Below are 17,811 nucleotides of genomic sequence, written 5' to 3'. Positions count from 1 at the left end.
ACTTTTCCTATTATACTAAGAAGACAAATGCCCCTATGATTACCACACACTTCTTTTTCCCCTTTTCCTTTGTACAAGGAAATAATTATACCTGACTTCCAATCCTTCGGGACTCTACCTTCCTCCCAGGCCAATCTGCACATCTTCCACATCCATTCTACTACTATCTCTCCCCCATGCTTCAGCATTTCACCACACACTCCATCAATTCCTGGGGCTTTCCCCGATTTAACTTCTTCATTGCTTCCACAACTTCTATCCTACTGATTTCTTCCTGTCTTCTCACTTCCCTCCTTCTCCCTGCCATTCCCCAGCCACTGATACTCGCATTACTTCCATCCTCTATGTTCAACAATTCCTTAAAGTGTTCTCTCCATCTGCTCACTTTTTCTCACTTCTCCACTAGTAATCTACCATTTTTATCTTTCACTCCCCTGCTAACTTCACTTCCACCCTGTCTTACTCTTTTCACCTCTTTCCAGAACATTTTCTTACAGTCCCTCCACTTTACACTCAAATTCCTTTCAAATTCCTCATCCACTCTCTTCTTACTCTCTCTTACTAATCTTTTCACCTCTCTCTTTCTTTCTACATATAACTTTCTCTTCCGCCTCTCATATATATATATATATATATATATATATATATATATATATATATATATATATATATATATATATATATATATATATATATATATATATATATATATATATATATATATATATATATATAGAGAGAGAGAGAGAGAAAGTGGTTAGCTTGCATTTGCGTGTGTATCGAGGGGAAATGGTTGATATAAGAGTAAATTCTCGGCTGTCCTTCCCTTAACGTGAACGAAAAATAACAAAAACAAAGAGAAAAGAGAGAGAAGACTGGTGGGATGGGAAGGATTTGGAAAGTGGAAAAATTATAATAGCCTAAATGACGAACGGCTTTTGGAATATAAGAGGCTTTGTGATGTGTCCTTGTAGTTTATACTCTTGTTAACACCCGTGTGTGTGTGTGTGTGTGTGTGTGTGTGTGTGTGTGTGTGTGTGTGTGTGTGTGTGTGTGTGTGTGTGTGTGTGTGTGTGTGTGTGCGCGAGGTTATTTGTGCGTACGTGTGCATGAGTTTCCATAACATTCATGGAGTTTAAATTATTCGGGTGCGTGTGTGTAGGATAGGAAATGAGAGAGAGAGAGAGAGAGAGAGAGAGAGAGAGCATAACCCAGTCTGTGGAATAACAACAAAAAGCATAAAACTTGTCTAGCAATTTCATATCATCAAAAAATTGTTTTCTTCTTCGTATTTTTTCAGATGAATATTTTTCCCACTTCCAAATGTTTTGATTCACGTTATAAAAGATTTAACCAATTCGATGGGTTTGATATAGCCTTCGTTGGCTCATTCTATACAAGATAATCTACGTTAATATGAATAAAATATACTCTTTATACTGAAACTTTGCCCCTAATTGAATAAAATATACTCCTTCCACTCTTTCATGGCCCAAAACTGCCATCTCACCATCGTGAGTGATGAGCTGCAGCAATAGATTAACAGTGGAATATGGTGCACGTCACGAAGAAGTTCTGTGGAAAGAACTCTGAATCACTGTCTGTTGTTATTATGCCACTGAGCTACTCGCAGTAGATGCAAGTGGACCAACATCTTTACCAAATTAAGGCGAACGATGCACGTCACGAAATGCAATGGTAAGGATAAGGAGCCGCAATAGTTATTGTTATTTTTCCTTGTCCACAGGGCTACGAGAAATAAGTTACCAATGAACGAACACAAGTGAAGGTGAGTGAACAATACAGACCTAATCCAAACAACAGGTCGTTAGTTTGACGGGGTTTGAGTGAGGATACGACGAAGTATTTGGCCGTCAGAGTTCATTAATTAGCTTTACAGTTCAAATTATGTATTATGAGAGGAAACAAAGCAATATGACAATGGGTTTGCAGCTCATCGGCATGTTTCCCTCTCTTTTCTTCCCTCTCTACTGTTCTCCCATCGACGTCCCTTCCGTTTCTCTCTTTCCTCCTCTCTCCTCCCATTCCTCTCCCTCCCCCTCCACCCATTTCTCTCACTTCCCTTTTCTTTCCGTTTCCTTCCCACCCTCTTGCTTCCGTTTCTCTCCCTCCCCCCTTCCATCCGTTTCCTTCTCTCACCTTTCCTCCTGTTTCTCTCCTTCCCTCTTCCTTCCCGTTTCCCTCTGCCCGATTCCCTTCAACTCCATTTTACTCAATTTCCCAACTTTTATCTTACTCATTCCCCTTCCCTTCATTACCCTTCTTCTCCATCACATCGTCCCCGCCCTTCTTCCTCATTACGTAATCCAGCACCTCTCCAATCCCTTTTATTCCACTTTCCCTTTTTCAGTTCCTGTCACTTCCTTGTATGCAGCTTCTCCGCCTAACCGGCTCTCAATTCCTCTCCTTTCCCCTCCAGTTCCCCATTTTCCTTTGCTCCCCATCACCTCTCCCCTATCGTTTCTCCCTCCTCTCCTCCATTCACCGTTCCCCCTCCTCCTGCCTCCCTGCTCCCCATTCCATCCCTTCACCCTTCTCCTAGTCTCTCCATCAATTTCCTTCCCACGTGTTCATGAAGAAGACCCATAAAAATTTTCTTTCTTTCAGGATCCCGTTCGTACCGTGGGAAGCCGCCATGACAGTTCTTGCCATCAGCCTCGCCAGATCAGTGTCAGCTACGTAATCGTTATAACCGGCTTGTTTTCATCTGACGGAACTGGGCCAGCCTCACACCTTGAATACCAAGTCAGGGTTGAGTAAAATTCTAGGAAATATATATATGAGGCAGGAATCATTGAATCAGTCTTTCTTGGCTGCATATCATTACGGTGTTATTAAAGGTCCAGACGATAGCCATCCTGTTTCGGTCCTTAATTATCTGGTGGCTGGAATGACAGATTGTGTAGACCTTCCGGTGGGAGATTCTGCCGGGGACTAACTGTGCGATAGAAGTGGTATCATGGCACTAAACTCCAGTATAAGTCAGGAACCCTGTCGCTCTTGCAACATTAACATCTTCGCACTCAGTCAGCAGAAGCCCTGGGGCAGGCTCTGCACAATTATACACAGTGCACATATTTAGACATGGCTTTGTACATACAGCATAAGTTGTACAGACAAATACTGTAATACTAACACCACTGATAAAAGTATTATTTGAATGCCTGCCATGTAATCGTTAGTGAGTTCCAGAGGAAAATTGGCCGATTCGGTGCCAGACACGAGGCAGAAGGAAAAAGCTAAAGGCCAAGGAAAATATAACGCCGAGAAGCTAAAAGCCGAAGAAGAAACTAAGCCCGAGGAAAAGGTAATAGCAGAGGAAAAGCTAAAGGCAGATGAAAAGCAAAAGACCGAGAAAAAACTAAAGGTTGAGTGAATACCAAAAGCCGAGAAAAAAAAAACTAATGGTAGAGGAAAATAACTAATCCCTTCTTCAATCCGACGTTCCAGGAACTATTCTATCCCCATCCCCATTCTCCCCCCTCCCTGCCCCCAACAACCTTCCCCTCTCCCCTCATCCAATATACCCTTTTTGTTAATAGGATGCTTAACAGAAGAAGAGGATTGATCAATAATATACAGATGAAAAGGAAAAGTGTTATAGTTATATGGTGCAGGTTATATGTTATTATCAGTCTGAGGTTGTGTTTTTCTTCCTCGTCTTCTCTTATCGCTCCCCACCACTTCCTACCCCGTCTTTCCCTGATTTATTACCTACATCTCCCACTCCGACTCATCTTGTGTGCCCAAAACCTCCCGCTCCGCTCCATGTCCATCTCTTGTCCTCCATTCTACATTATGTCCATCCATTCCCTCACATTCAGATCTTCTGTTCATCTCCGTCAGTCCGTCTTTCTTCCTTTCCAGTCCTCTTTCTATCCGTCGAACTCATTCGTATTGCACACCCAATCTTCCAAACATCCATCTCCTTTCCTCCATCCTTCTTTCCCTTACCTCAAGCTTCTGTTATCATCCTTCCTCCTTTCTCTCCATTCCATACCAATCAATATTATTACTTGTCTTCTTCCCATATTTATCCTATTACTTCCTCCGAAACTTCCCTTCTGCCTCCTTCCTCTCCCTCCGTCTCCCCCTTCCACATTCTTTCCTTAACGTCATTCTTCTCCTGCCAAATTTATCATCCTCTTCGCATCCTTTCCCTTCATCTTCAACTTTCTCTCACATTTCCTCAGGTTAGGTTAGGTTAGGTTCCCCTCCCCAATGTCCCTCTTCTCTCTCATGCTATAGACCTTTCCACTTTCCTTCAGTTTCATTTCTTGCTTCGTTTCGTATCCAATAAAATCCTTCCTCTCTCATCTCCTTCCGACTCTTTCATTTCCTCCATCATTTCCTTTTCTCTCGTTCCTCCTCCTTATTCTCTTTCACTCACCTCTCCTCCACTGCTCCCTTTTCACATTCTCTCACCGTCTCCTACTTCCAATCCTATATCCCTCTCCTCTTCACTCCCCCTCTCCATATTCCTCCCCCTCCCTTTATCGTCCTAGCAGCATCCTTCCTGTCCTCATGTCCTTCTGCTATCCTGTCTCACTTCAGCTTTAATTTTTAATATCTGATTTTATTTTGAGGATAATGCATAATGCTCACATACGGGTGTTTTTTTTCGTAAAAATATTATGTACAAATTTTTCTCATTCATTTAAGGTGTGTTTGGTGCCTAATAATGTCACAAAATACTTTGTGATGTTTGAATTTTTGTGGTGTTGGTTATATACGCCAAGGGTTAAAGATTTATCGGTGTTACACATATGTACGATTATTACTTGATTTATATTTTAATTCAAATACCCCCAGTTGTCACCAGCAAAAGCATTAAAAAACAAAAAATTGTTTCACCAGATAGTTGCGCCTGCGGTACGACATAATGCTCTACAAATCAAAACAATCACATGTATCCCAGCGGCTGCGGCTCCTAGTACAGTATGAAAGAGATTTTATCTTGCAGCATAGAAGGAAGGAAATTAAAGACTGGACGGGCCATACAGACCTCTGGATATAATCCGACTTGCAGTCAGCCACGGCACATATAAAGTATGTCATATTGAATGTTAATATTTACAAAGTCTGTTGACAATCGCTCGTACGCCAGGAACCATGCAGGTCTGGAGGCGAGACCGCTTTCTTTATCTTTGTTCTGCAGATAAATGTTAATTTAACTTGACAACAATATCCGTGAATTTAAAATGGTGTTAGTTCATATAAAGACGAATATTAATATAGCTACTCAGTCGTACTGGTCGTTATTTACATTATACATAACAGATTCTAGCACTCAGAGGAGTAAACTGTAGCACCAGTCGAGCAGGGCAGTTCTCCCAAGGTGGGTGGAAAGCTGATGACAGGGAAAGCTGGAGCTCCCGTTTCATCAGCCCTCGGGACTAGTTCCTGACCATCCCCCTTTGCTGAACTTTATCAGTGTTTCAGTATCACAGAGAGTAGGTCAGCATGCTCTCTAATACATGATTCTCTAACTGTCAACACCAAACTACTGTACATGCACAGTACACACTACACTTACTTTTCAAATTTTCAAAATTAAAATGGCGTATGATAATGATGCCTCGGAGTCCCCAGGGGGAGGACCATAAATGCCCCCATCATCCGCCCCTCTCCCGGTGACGACTCTGAAAGCTGCCAGGAACTACTGTCTGACTCACTTCTACATCTCTACAACATTTGCGGCCTTTCCTCTAACTTTCTGTTGAACATCACCTCTCCTCTAAATCTCACCTTCTCCTCCTTGCCAAGACTCAGCTGTTTGAGGCAACTGACAACAAACCCTTTTCTGTATCCTCCTACTTTCTCTATACTCATTTCAAGCCAAAGGTGACTGTTGTGTATATGTACACAACGACTTATCTTGCTCTTGTGTTCCTGAACTTGATTCTTCTGAATTCTCTACACTCTGGCTTCGGCTCTCCTGTCATTCTCTGACTAAATATATCTGCACTGTTTACTTATCCCCCAATTCTACTGAGTATGATAAATTCTTCGGCGATCTTACTTCTGTGACGGAACACATTCTATCCATTTCTCCTTTCTCTGAAATCTCCATTCTAGGAGATTTCAATGTTCACAACCAAATCTGGCTCTCCTTTCCTTTCACTAATCCACTTGATGAACAAGCCTACATCTTTTCTATCCTTAATAACCTAGAGCAGCTTCTACAGCACCCTACCCGTATACCTGACCAGCTCCAACATACCTGACCTCTTCCTTACAACTAATCCTTCTGCTTGTGCTGTTAATCTTTCCTCTCCGTTGGGCTCCTCTGATCACAACCTTAACCTGTCGTATCACTCCAATGTGGCCTGCGGAGCCTCCAAAGAAACGTCGACTGTGGCACTTTGGAGCTTCGGATTGGGAGGCCCTCAGGCAGTACTTCTTTGATTTTCCCAGGAATGATTATTGCTTCTATGGCCGAGAGCCATCTGAGTGTGCCTTGCACATTACGGAGGTTATTCTCTCGGGCATGGAAGCGTACATTCTTTTCTCATCTCCTTTGACTAATGCAAGAAAGCCTTGGTTTAATCATGCTTGTTCTAATGCTGTCCACAACAAGGAGAGGGCCTATAAAAGGTACCAGAGCCAACTCATCCCTGCATCACATCGTTTTTTATGTTTCTGCCCGGAATCGTGCTAAGTCCGTTCTTTGGTCTGCTAAAAATAATTTCATTTGTACTAAATGCTCTCAACTCTCCAACTCAAATTCTTTCCACTCCTTCTGGCCCCTTGCCAAAAACCTTTCTAACAACTTTACCTCATCATCCTTCCCTCCTCTTTTCTACTCTGATGGCTCTGTAGCTATTTCTTTGACTGATAAAGCAGATCTCTTCACTCAGACTTTCTCCTCTAATTCCACCTTAGACGATCCTGGTGCTGTTCCTCCATCACTTCCTCCCTCTTATTTCCTCATCGTTGACATTAAAATTTCTTCAGCTGATGTATTTTCTGCCATCACTGGCCTTAATACTAACAACGCATATGGGCCTGATGGGGTCCCTTCTGTTGTCCTTAAGAACTGTGCTTCTGTGCTTACACCCTGCCTAGGTAAACTCTTTCGTCTTTGTCATTCAACTTGTACCTTTCCTTCTTTCTAGAAGTTTGCTCTCATTCAGTCAGTCCTAAAGAAGGGTGACCATTCCCAACTGTCTAACTATCGTCCAATTGCTTTAACATCCTGTGTCTCAAAAGTTTTTGAGTCTATTCTTAACAAGAAAATTTTAAAGCATCTTCCTTATCACAACCTTCTTTTTGATCGTCAGTATGAGTTCCGTCAGGGACGCTCCACTGGCGATCTTCTCGCCTACCTTTCAGACTCCTGGTCATCCTCCATTTGGGACTTTGGTGAAATCTTTGCCATTGCACTTGACATCTCAAAGACTTTCGATCGAGTCTGGCATAAGTCTTTAATTTCCCATCTGCCCTCTTACGGTTTCTATCCTTCCATCTGTGCCTTCATATTCAGCTTCCTTTCTGGTCGTTCTATAGCCGCTGTTGTAGACGGCCATCGTTCTTCTCCTAGATCTATCAACAGTGGTGTTCCTCAGGGCTCTGTCATATCACCAACTCTCTTCCTTTTATTCATCAATGATCATCTAAGCTGTACATGTATCCACTCTTACGTTGATGATTCCACCCTTCACCTTTCCATTCGGTTCCTGCAATATCCATCCCAGCAGTTACTTCAACAAACAAGGGATGAGGCAATGGCACACCTAATATCTGACTTGGTTCGTATCTCTGACTGGGGTAAAAATAATCTTGTTGTTTTTAATCCATCCAGGACTCAGTTTTTACACCTATCAACCCGACAGAATCTTCCACAGGAGTTCCCACTAATGTTCAGTAATATCCAGCTCAATCCTGCATCATCCTTGAACATGCTATGGGTTTCATTCACTCGGGATTTATCTTGGAAAGATCATATTACATCTCTTGTAAAATCAGCTTCCAAAAGATTAGGTTTGGTAAGCCGACTCCATACCTTCTTTACCCCTGCACAGTTGTTGACTTTATGCACGGGTTTTATTCGGCCCTGTGTACAGTACACCTCTCATGTGTGGGAAGGCTCCCCACATACAGCTCTTTTCAATAGGGTGGAGTCAAAGGCTTTTCGTCCCATTAACTCTCCTCCTCTTACTGGCGTCCTTCAACCTGTCACTTCCACACTGTTGCATTTTTATCTGTTTTCTGTCGCTACCTCCATGGTCACTGCTCCTCTGAACTGTTTGCTTGCATCCCTCCTCCTCTACAACGGGCGCGTAGCTCCCGTCTAGCAACAAACTCTCATCCTTTTTCTGTCCAACTCTAATACAAGAGTTAACTGCTACTCCCAGTCCTTCATTTATGCAACAGGTCAACTCTGGTAATGTCTCCCTCTGTCTGGATTTCCTACTTCCTATGATCTCCAGTCTTTCAAACGCAGTGTGCCCAGGCATCTCGAAATGAACAGATCTTGAATTTGGCTCACTTATGTATTGTTTTGTTTTTTCTTGGAAGGATTTGTTTTGCGAGTTCCTAGCCTTTGATTTCTTTTTACTCGGAGAAAAAAAAATGTTATAATGGTTGGTATTGGTGAAATATGAGCAGTTTTACGCATATCATCTGTAAATAATAATACTTTAGACATATATTAATTATTATTTGCTTCTCAGGCAGTGAAACGTTTCAACATACATGAGAGATAAACCATAGATTCTTTGCCGAGTTTGTTCCTTCGCCGCCTGCGATCTTCTGTCCGTAGGAACCGCAGTGTTTGACGATTTTTTTTTTCTTTTCTTTTCATACTTTTGTTGGTGACCACTGGGAGTATTTGAATAAAAGTATTAATGAAGAAATATCCGTGCATATGTGTAAAAACCGATGTCTTCATCCCTTGACGTAGGTTACATGCCCAACACCACAAAACATGTGAACATCACAAAGTATTTTGTAACCTCATTATTAGATACCAAACCCACCTTAAATGAATGAGAAAAATTTGTTCATTATATTTTCATGAAAAAAACACCTGTATGTAGGAACTATGCATTGCCCACAAAATAGAATAAGAAATTAAAAATTCTGGCGGTATCTAGTGAACGCTCCTATTGGAGTCATTACGAGCAGTGTTCCCAACCATGGGGAATTATCCCCAGATTTAGGATATTCGGGGTGCAAATGGGGAAATCTGTTTTCAATTTGGGGATTTTTTGACAATGGCAGGATATTTAATCTATATACTCAGCTGTAGAAACTGAAATAGGTTATCTATAATTATCGTAATTTCAGAATGACTTTAAATTTTCTATAATGAAACAATAGTGCATCTGTTTTTATTCATCAATTAAGTCGATATTTCGTGTGCATTCGAATGAACGAAAATGGGTGACAACAGCAGCAGCAGCAGCGCAAAGACCAGCAGACAAATAATAATGATGTCTTCCTCAAACCATACCCATTATTGTTATTCTCGTCCAGAAGTAACTGTACACAAAAAAAAATTAGACATATCCTAAGTTAACTCAAGAGTAATTTGAATGATGTTGGTTTGAAATGTTTTTCTTCATAATTCAAGGATACCTTGATGAAACACAATCTATATTTGTTTCGTATTATTGCATATTCCAAGGCTAACCCAAAACCAATATGGGTGATATTGTTTCTACCATTCATAAGTGAAGTGTAACACTACCCAAGAGTATATTGTTGATACTGTATGCTTAATGTTCGTCATAACCCAAAAAGTACATTACTTCTACAGCCATTGTTTTTATTTCCCTCAAAATAATAGTTTACACAGAAAAACCTGTATTTTAATCAATCAATTGTGAATAACCGTTTCTTCTTAATATGTTTGCAATTTTCTGTCTATTAGACTGAACATGTACAGTAATAATTATTAGAGATTATAATATATTATTAATGAATGGGGAATTCTGGGGAATTTTAGCCTGGAACCATGGGGAATTTTGGTCATCACTGGTTGGCAACACTGATTACGAGTTCTAGTTCATGGTCTAGCCCGCCAGGTGTCCACAGTGTCGCTTTCAGAAAATGGGGACAAGGGGCGGTAGAGAGTAATCAGTTACGGATTTTTATTTTTCTTGTTCCTTAGCTTAAACTACTGTATACTTGAAAGCAATTTTCTTTATTCGACGTATATATGAAGATGTATTATCTAATATTAATTAAAGCTTGTCATCCTTGTGTGAATACCGCAAAATTTGTAAAGATATTTAACAAATACCAATTTAGGGCCCATTCACACATAAGAACATAAGAAGAGAGGATAACTGCAGTAGGCCGGTTGGCCCATGCTAGGCAGCTCCAGAAGAGTAACTGAACTACTAGAATGAGATAAGGATAGCAAAGAAGAAGGCTCTCCCCCGCCCTCCAAACCCTCCAGCCGAAGCCGGCAGGAAAAAGTCAGAAAGAACACCACGCCGTATAGAAAAACTGGCGTGGACATTTTACAGGAAAGTGTGAAAGGAGAATAGAGACTATCATAGTGTAACCTGAAAAGAAAATTTTTTTGAATTAGTATTGGTTATAAGATTTTCTTTATTCTAGAACAGTCAGTGGTAAGATTGTACAAGGTAATATAAACGCATGTCACTGTCTCTGAATATTGATATAGCCTATATTGACCAAGATATGAAATGAGGAATCTCTGGCATCTTTATGAAGATGCCCGCCATGCTGCCAGACGCACGATTATCATTCTAGGGATAAGTCTCGGACCGCCAACATAAACACAGTGATCAGCAGGCATTTAGAGTGATGATGCCTGTGTTTGTGCAGTGGTAGGCTGCTCGTCGGATTCAAGAAAAATGCTAATCAGTATCCTTCTATGGCAGAAGTTAGAGGGTGGGCAAAATTTCCCTCAGCTAAGAAGGAACGAAAACGACGAAAGCCTTTCATCGTCAACTTTCACTTTTCCTCAGGTTAGGTTAGCTTAAGTTTCCCTCCCCAGTGCCCCTCTTCCCTTGCATGCTATAGACCTTTCCACTTTCCTTCAACTTCATTTTTTTCTTTCGTTTCATACTCAGCAAAATTCTTCCTCTCTCCTCTCCTTCCGAATCCCTCATTTCCTCCATCTTTTCCTTTCCTCACGCCTCTCCTTACTCCCTTCCCTCTCCTCACCTTAACTTCTCCCTTTTCTAATTCTCTTTCCTTCTAATGCTTCCCATTATCCTACATCCCTCTTCTCTTCCCTCCTCTCCTCCATTCTCCTCCCCCTCCTCACATTTAAGTCCTACCAGCATTCTTCCTCTTCTCACAGTCTTCTGGTATCCTTTCTCACTATCACTCCATCTTGGTCCATATCCTTATCCTGCCCTCATCCAGTCTCCCCCCCCCACCCCACCCCCACACCCATACTTACAGAATAGAGAGAGAAGGTGTTATTAAGAGAAAAGAAATGCAAATTGGAAATAAGGCAAGATTAATGGGAAAAAGAAAAAATTCAGTATAATCACAGAAGAAGGTATGAAGGATAATAGAAGAGGGTGAACATGATGACCGAGGAAGAGAAACAGTTAAGGAGGGTGGAAAAGAATCTTTAAATATGAGGAGGATACATGTGGAAAACTAAAAAGTGCTCAGAGAGAGCATATCTCCGCCAATGCCATTGCCAATAAAAAAGGATTCGGATCCTTTTTCATGGTCCGTGGCCCACCTTACCACAAAATATAATTTAAATTCATTGAGAAGTATTCGAGATATTGTGCAGAATACTCCGGATCCGGATCCCATCAAAAATTTAATACAGTAGTATCTTCCATGACCTATGGCCCACCCTTCTACAAAATTTCATCAGATCCGTTCATAAATTTTTGAGTAATCCCGGATCAGGATCCGAGGATAGAGGATCAGGATCCGGATTCAGCCTTCAAATTTAACTAATTCTTTCTTAGTCCATGGCACACCTTTCCACAAGATGTCATTGAAATTCATTGAGAACTTTTGAAGAGATTGCGCGGGATACACCGGATCTGGATCTGGATCCCCCCCAACATTTAATCATTCATTCACTTGCTGATGTCCCACCTTTTCACAATATTTCATCAAAATCCGTTCATAAGTCTTTGAGTAATCCTGCAAACAGAAGCAGACTGACAGAAAACAAACAGACCAACGGGGAGTAAAACATATACCTCCTGGCTGAGGTAAATGAGAGAGAGAGAGAGAGAGAGAGAGAGAGAGCGTTACTAATTCGGTGGAATAACAACTAGAAGAATAAAACTTGTCTTTCTAGCAATTCATTAATGTCAATTTTTTTCCTCGTATTTTTTTAATTCAATATTCTTCCTATTTCCAGCCGATTTTATTCAGCTTAGAAAAGACTCAGACAATTGGAAAGGTTAGATGTAGACTTCATTAGCCCATTATGTACAAGATAATCGACGCTAAGCTGAATAAAATATACTCTTTATACTGAAACTTTGCCCCTAAATGAATTAAATATATTGCTTCTGCTCTAAGTTGTCCAAAAACTGCCACCTCACCACCGTGAGTGATGAGCTGCAGCAATAGATTAACACTGAAATATGGTGCATGTCGCGAAGAAAGTTCTGTGGAAAGAACGTTGAATCACATTATATGTTGTTAGTATACCACTGAGCTACTCAAGGTAGTTGCAAGTGGACCAACATCTCGACCAAGTTAAGGCGAACGACGCACTTCACAAAATGGAATGGTAAGGATAAGGAACCGCAATAGCTATAGTGTTATTTTTCCTCTTCCACAGGGCTACGAGAAATAAACTACAAGTGAACGAACATTTTGACCAAGTCAGGGTGAATGAACAGAACAGAACTAAACCAAAAACAGGTCGATAGGTTTAAAGGGTTGGAATGACGATGCGATGAACTATTTGACCGCCAGAGTTCGTCCTTTCACTTTACAACACATAAAAACTATTAGGAAAAGAGACAGAGCAATATGACTTTGGGCTTGTAGCTCATCAGCATGTTTCCTTCACCCTCTTTTCTTCCCTCTATACTGTTCTCTCTTCCATATCTCCCGTTTCTCTCTTTCCCCCTCCCCCCCCATTCCTCCCGTTTCTCTCCCTCCTCCTCCCACTCGTTTCTTTCCCTCACCCTTCCCTCCAGTTTCCCTCCCTCCCTCTTCCTTCCGTTTCTCTCCCTCCCCCCTTGTTCCTCTTTCCTTCTCTCCTTCTCCTTCCTGTTTCTCTCCATCTCTCTTCCCTCCCATTTCCCTCTGCCCGATTCCTATCCATTCCATTTTACCACGCTTCCTCTCTTTTCCCTTACTCCTTCCCCTCCCCTTCATTTCTCTTCTTCTCCAACAGATGTTCCCCGCCTTTCTTCCTCATTACTTAACACTCCTCCACTCCCTTTTATTCCACTTTTCCTATTTTCATTCTTTTCAGTTCCGTTTATTCTCCTTCTCCATCTATCCCGCTCTCAATTCCGATCCTCTCCTTCCAGCTCCCCAGTTTCCTTCGCTCCCCATCACCCCTCCCCTTCCCCTTCACCCTCCTGTCATCCATTCATTTCCGCCTCCTCATGCCTCCCTGCTCCCCTTTCCCTCCCTTCACCCTTTTCCTAGTTTCCCACTCATGTATCTTTCCACGTGTTCATCATGAGGACCAATGATTATTATTATTATTATTATTTATTTATTTTTTCAGGATCCAATTCGTACCTTGGAAAGCGCCATGACAGTTCTTGCCACCAGCCTTGCCAGATCAGTGTCAGCCACATAAATCATTATGACCGGATTGCTTCCATCTGACGGAACTGGGCCAGCCTCACACCTCGAATACCAAGTCAAGGTTGGGTGAAATTCGCAAGAAATTTATTTATGAGGTAGGATGCATTCGATCAGTCTTTCTTGGCCGTAGTTTGCTAAGGTGTTAATAAACCGACCAGTTTCCGTCTTTAATTACCCGGCGGTTGGAAAGACGGATATGTAAACATTTCGCTTGGAAATTCTTCTGGAGACTAATTTTGCGATAGAAGTGGCATCATGGCACTGAACTTTAGTTTAAGTCAGCAACCCTGTCGCTCTTGTATCATCAACACCTCAGCACTCAGTGAGCAGAATCCCTTGGGCAGCCTATTCACAATCATACACACTGCACATATTTAGACATAACTGCGTATATGCAGCACATGTTGTACACAAATACGATAATATAAACAGTATTGACAAGATCCTTATTAGAATGACTGCTCCATAATCGTTAGTGAACTCAATAGCTTTCTAACAAAGCTTCCCTTGAGCCACTAGCATCACCTAAAAGAAAAAAGGATCCTAGAGAAGATATACACAAGGGAACTCGTGGGTTCATCCATTTTAGAGTACAAGAAAAATGGACGTCTCGGTGCCAGACACGGGGAAGAAAAAGAAGTTACAGGCCGGAAAGAAGCTAGAGATCGAAGAAGAACTAAAGGCCAAGATAAAGCTAAACGCCAACAAGCTAAAGGCATAAGAAGACCCTAAAGACTGAAGAAATGCTAAAAGCCGAGAAAAAGTTAAAAACAGAAGGAAACCTGGAGGCAGATGAAAAGCCTAAAACCGAGAAAAAGCTAAAGGCTGAGTGAAAGTAAAAACCCGAGAGAAAGCTAAGGGCTGAGGGGAAAAATATCCCTTCAACCCAATCCGACGTACAAGGAAAATTCTAACCCCGTCATCATTCTCCCCCCTCCCTGCCCCCAACACCCTTCCTCTCTCCCCTCCCCCAGTATACTTTTACTGTTAATAAGGTTCTTAGTAGCAGAAGAGGATTGGTAAAAAATAGACAGGAGGCGAAAAAGAAACGTGTTATACTTACATGTTGCAGGTTATTGTTAGTCTTGGGTTGTGTTTTTTCTTCCTCATCTTCCCTTACCGCTCCCCACCACTTCCTATCCCGTCTCTCCCCAGTTTTTTACCTACATCTCCCACTCCGACTCATCTTGTGTGCCCATATCCTTCCGCTCAGCTTTATGTCCAGCTCTTGTCCTCTATTCTACTTCACGTACATCTGTTCCCTCACACTCAGATCTTATGTTCATCCCCCTTCCTTCTTCTTACTTCCTTTCCACTCGTCTTCATTTCCTTTCCACTTAACTTTCTATCCGTCCCACTCAGGCTTATGGCATACCCAGTTTTCTATTTATCCATCTCCTTCCTTCCATTCTCTTTGGTTTTCCTCTTCCGCCGTGATTAACTTCATCCCCACCCCCTCTCTAACTTTCTTCCCCCCCCCCTCTCTCTCTCTCTCTCTCAGGCTTCTTTTATCATGATTCATCCTCTTTCTCCATTCCATGCCATTCAATATTTTTACTTGCCTTCCCATACTTATCACTTTATTTCCCCAGTAACTTCTCTCCTGCCTCCCTGCTCTCCCTCAGGCTCTCCTTCCATTTCTTTTCCCTATTCCTCTCCTGCCACATTCATCAACCTCTTCGTTTCCCTTCCTCTCTTCTTCAGCCTTCACATTTCCTCATGTTAGGTTACGTTAGGTTCCCCTCCCCACCGTCCTTCCCTTGCCTCCCCACCGTCCTTCTTCCTTCGTATGCTAGAGACCTTTCCACCTTCCGTCAATTTCATTCCTTCCTTCGTTTCATACCCAACAAAACGCTTCATTTCTCCACTCCGTCCGACTCCCTCATTTCCTCCATCATTTCATTTCTTTCCGCCTCCCCTTACCTCTTATCGTGTCAACTTCTTCTAATTCTCTTTTCTTTTCCTTCTTCCTATTAGCCTACATCCCTCTGTTCTTCTCTCCTCTCCTCCATTCTTCTCCCTCTCCTCCCTCTTTCGTCCTAGCAGCATTCTTCCTCTCCTCAAGTTCTTCTGGTATCCTCTCTCACTCCATCTTTTTCCGTAACTTGCGCCCACCACCCCACCCCCACACGCACACCCACGGAAGAGATAGAGAAGGCGTTATCAGGAGAAAAGAAATGCGATTTGGAAATAAGACAAGAATAATGGGGAAAGGAGAAAAGCCGATATAGACTAATTAATGAAGGAGAGGGTATGAAGGATACGAGGTGAACATGATGAATGAGGAAGGGACACAGATAAGAAGGGTGAGAAAGAATTTACAGATATGAGGATGAGACATATGGAGAGAGAGAGAGAGAGAGAGAGAGAGAGAGAGAAAGAGAGAGAGAGAGAGAGAGAGAGAGAGGGAGAGAGAGAGAGAGAGAGAAAGAGAGAGAGAGAGAGCGCATATACGTGTGTATAGAGGGGAAACGGCTGCTATGTGTAAATTCGTGATTGTCTTTGCGTTAATGTGGACGAAAAATAACAGAAACAAAGAGAAAAAAAGAGACGACTGATGAGGCGCGGACGACTTGCGAAAAAAAAAAAAAAAAAAATATATATATATATATATATATATATATATATATATATATAATAAATGCTGAAGGAATTCTTGGAAAATAAAGGCTTTGTAATGTGACCTTTGAACAACCTAGTTGTTGTTGTTGTTGTTGTTGTTGATGATGTTTTGTGTGTGTGTGTGTGTGTGTGTGTGTGTGTGTGTGTGTGTGTGTGTGTGTGTGTAATTGACAGAGAAAGGACATTCTTAGTATGTATCCATGAGCTTCCATGGCATACATGGAACTTAAGTTGGGTACATGTATTTAGGAACAGAGAGAGAGAGAGAGAGAGAGAGAGGGTAACTCAGTAGGGAAGAATAAAACTTATCTCTAGCAATTTAATATTGTAAAAAATCGTTTTCTTCCTCGTATTTTTTCATTTCAATATTCTTCCTAGTTCCAACGGATTTTATTCACATTAAAAAAGATTAGGCAAATTCAAAAGGTTAGATACAGCCTTCGTTATCCCATTCTATACAAGACGATCGACCTTAAGCCGAATAAAATATACTCTTTATACTGTAACTTTGCCACTTACTGAATAAAACATCTTCTCTCACTTGACCAAAAACTGCCATCTCTCCATCGTGTGTGATGGGCTATAGCAATAGATTAACATTGGAACATGGTGCATGTCAAGAAGTTCTGTGGAAAGAACGTCGTGCCACATTATCTACTGTTATTACCGCACTTATCTTCGCTATGTAGTTGCAAGAGGGTGAACATCAAGTTCAAGCGAACGATGCACATCACGAAATGCAATGGTAAGGATATTGTGCCGCTATAACTATAGTGTTATTCTTCTTTTTCCACAGGTCTACGAAAAATAAGTTACAAATGAGGAACGTCTTGGCTAAGTTATGGTGAATGAACAATACAGGACCAATCCAAACAAAAAGCCGTTAGGTGTCGTTAGGTTGTAGGGGTTGGAGCGACGATACGACGAAATATTTGACCGTCAGAGTTCGTCAGTTCACTTTAAGATTTAAATTATGTATTACGACAAAAGACAGAGCAGTATGACTTTGGGCTTGCATATCATCAGCATGTTTTCTTCTCCCTCTTTTCTTCTCTTTCTACTGTTCTCCCATCCATATCTCTCCCTTTTCTCCCCCTCAGCTTCCCTCTCCCTACTCCCGTTTCTCTTTTTCTCCTTCCCTCCCCCCTCCTCCGGTTTCTTTCCCCCCCCCTCTCACCCGCTTCTTTCCCTCCCCGTTCCCTCCCGTTTCCTTCCCTCCCTCTTCCTTCCATTTCTCTGCTTCCCCCCTTCTACCCCTTTCCGTCTCTCCCCCTCCCTCCTGTTTCTCTCCCTCCCTCTTCCTGATTCCGATCCTTTCCTTTTTACCCCAGTTCCCCTCTTTTCCCTTACTCCTTCTCCTTCCCTCTAGTTCCCTCGTCCGCCAAATCATCCCCGCCCGTCTTCCTCATTACTTAACCCAACACTCCT

The sequence above is a fragment of the Coenobita brevimanus genome, chromosome 5, assembly GCF_032717465.1.
Source record: "Coenobita brevimanus isolate Jiangsu-jjx chromosome 5, ASM3271746v2, whole genome shotgun sequence".
Lineage (NCBI taxonomy): Eukaryota > Metazoa > Arthropoda > Malacostraca > Decapoda > Coenobitidae > Coenobita > Coenobita brevimanus.
The sequence above is the reverse complement of the archived record's forward strand: the minus strand, read 5'-3'. Positions refer to the sequence as shown.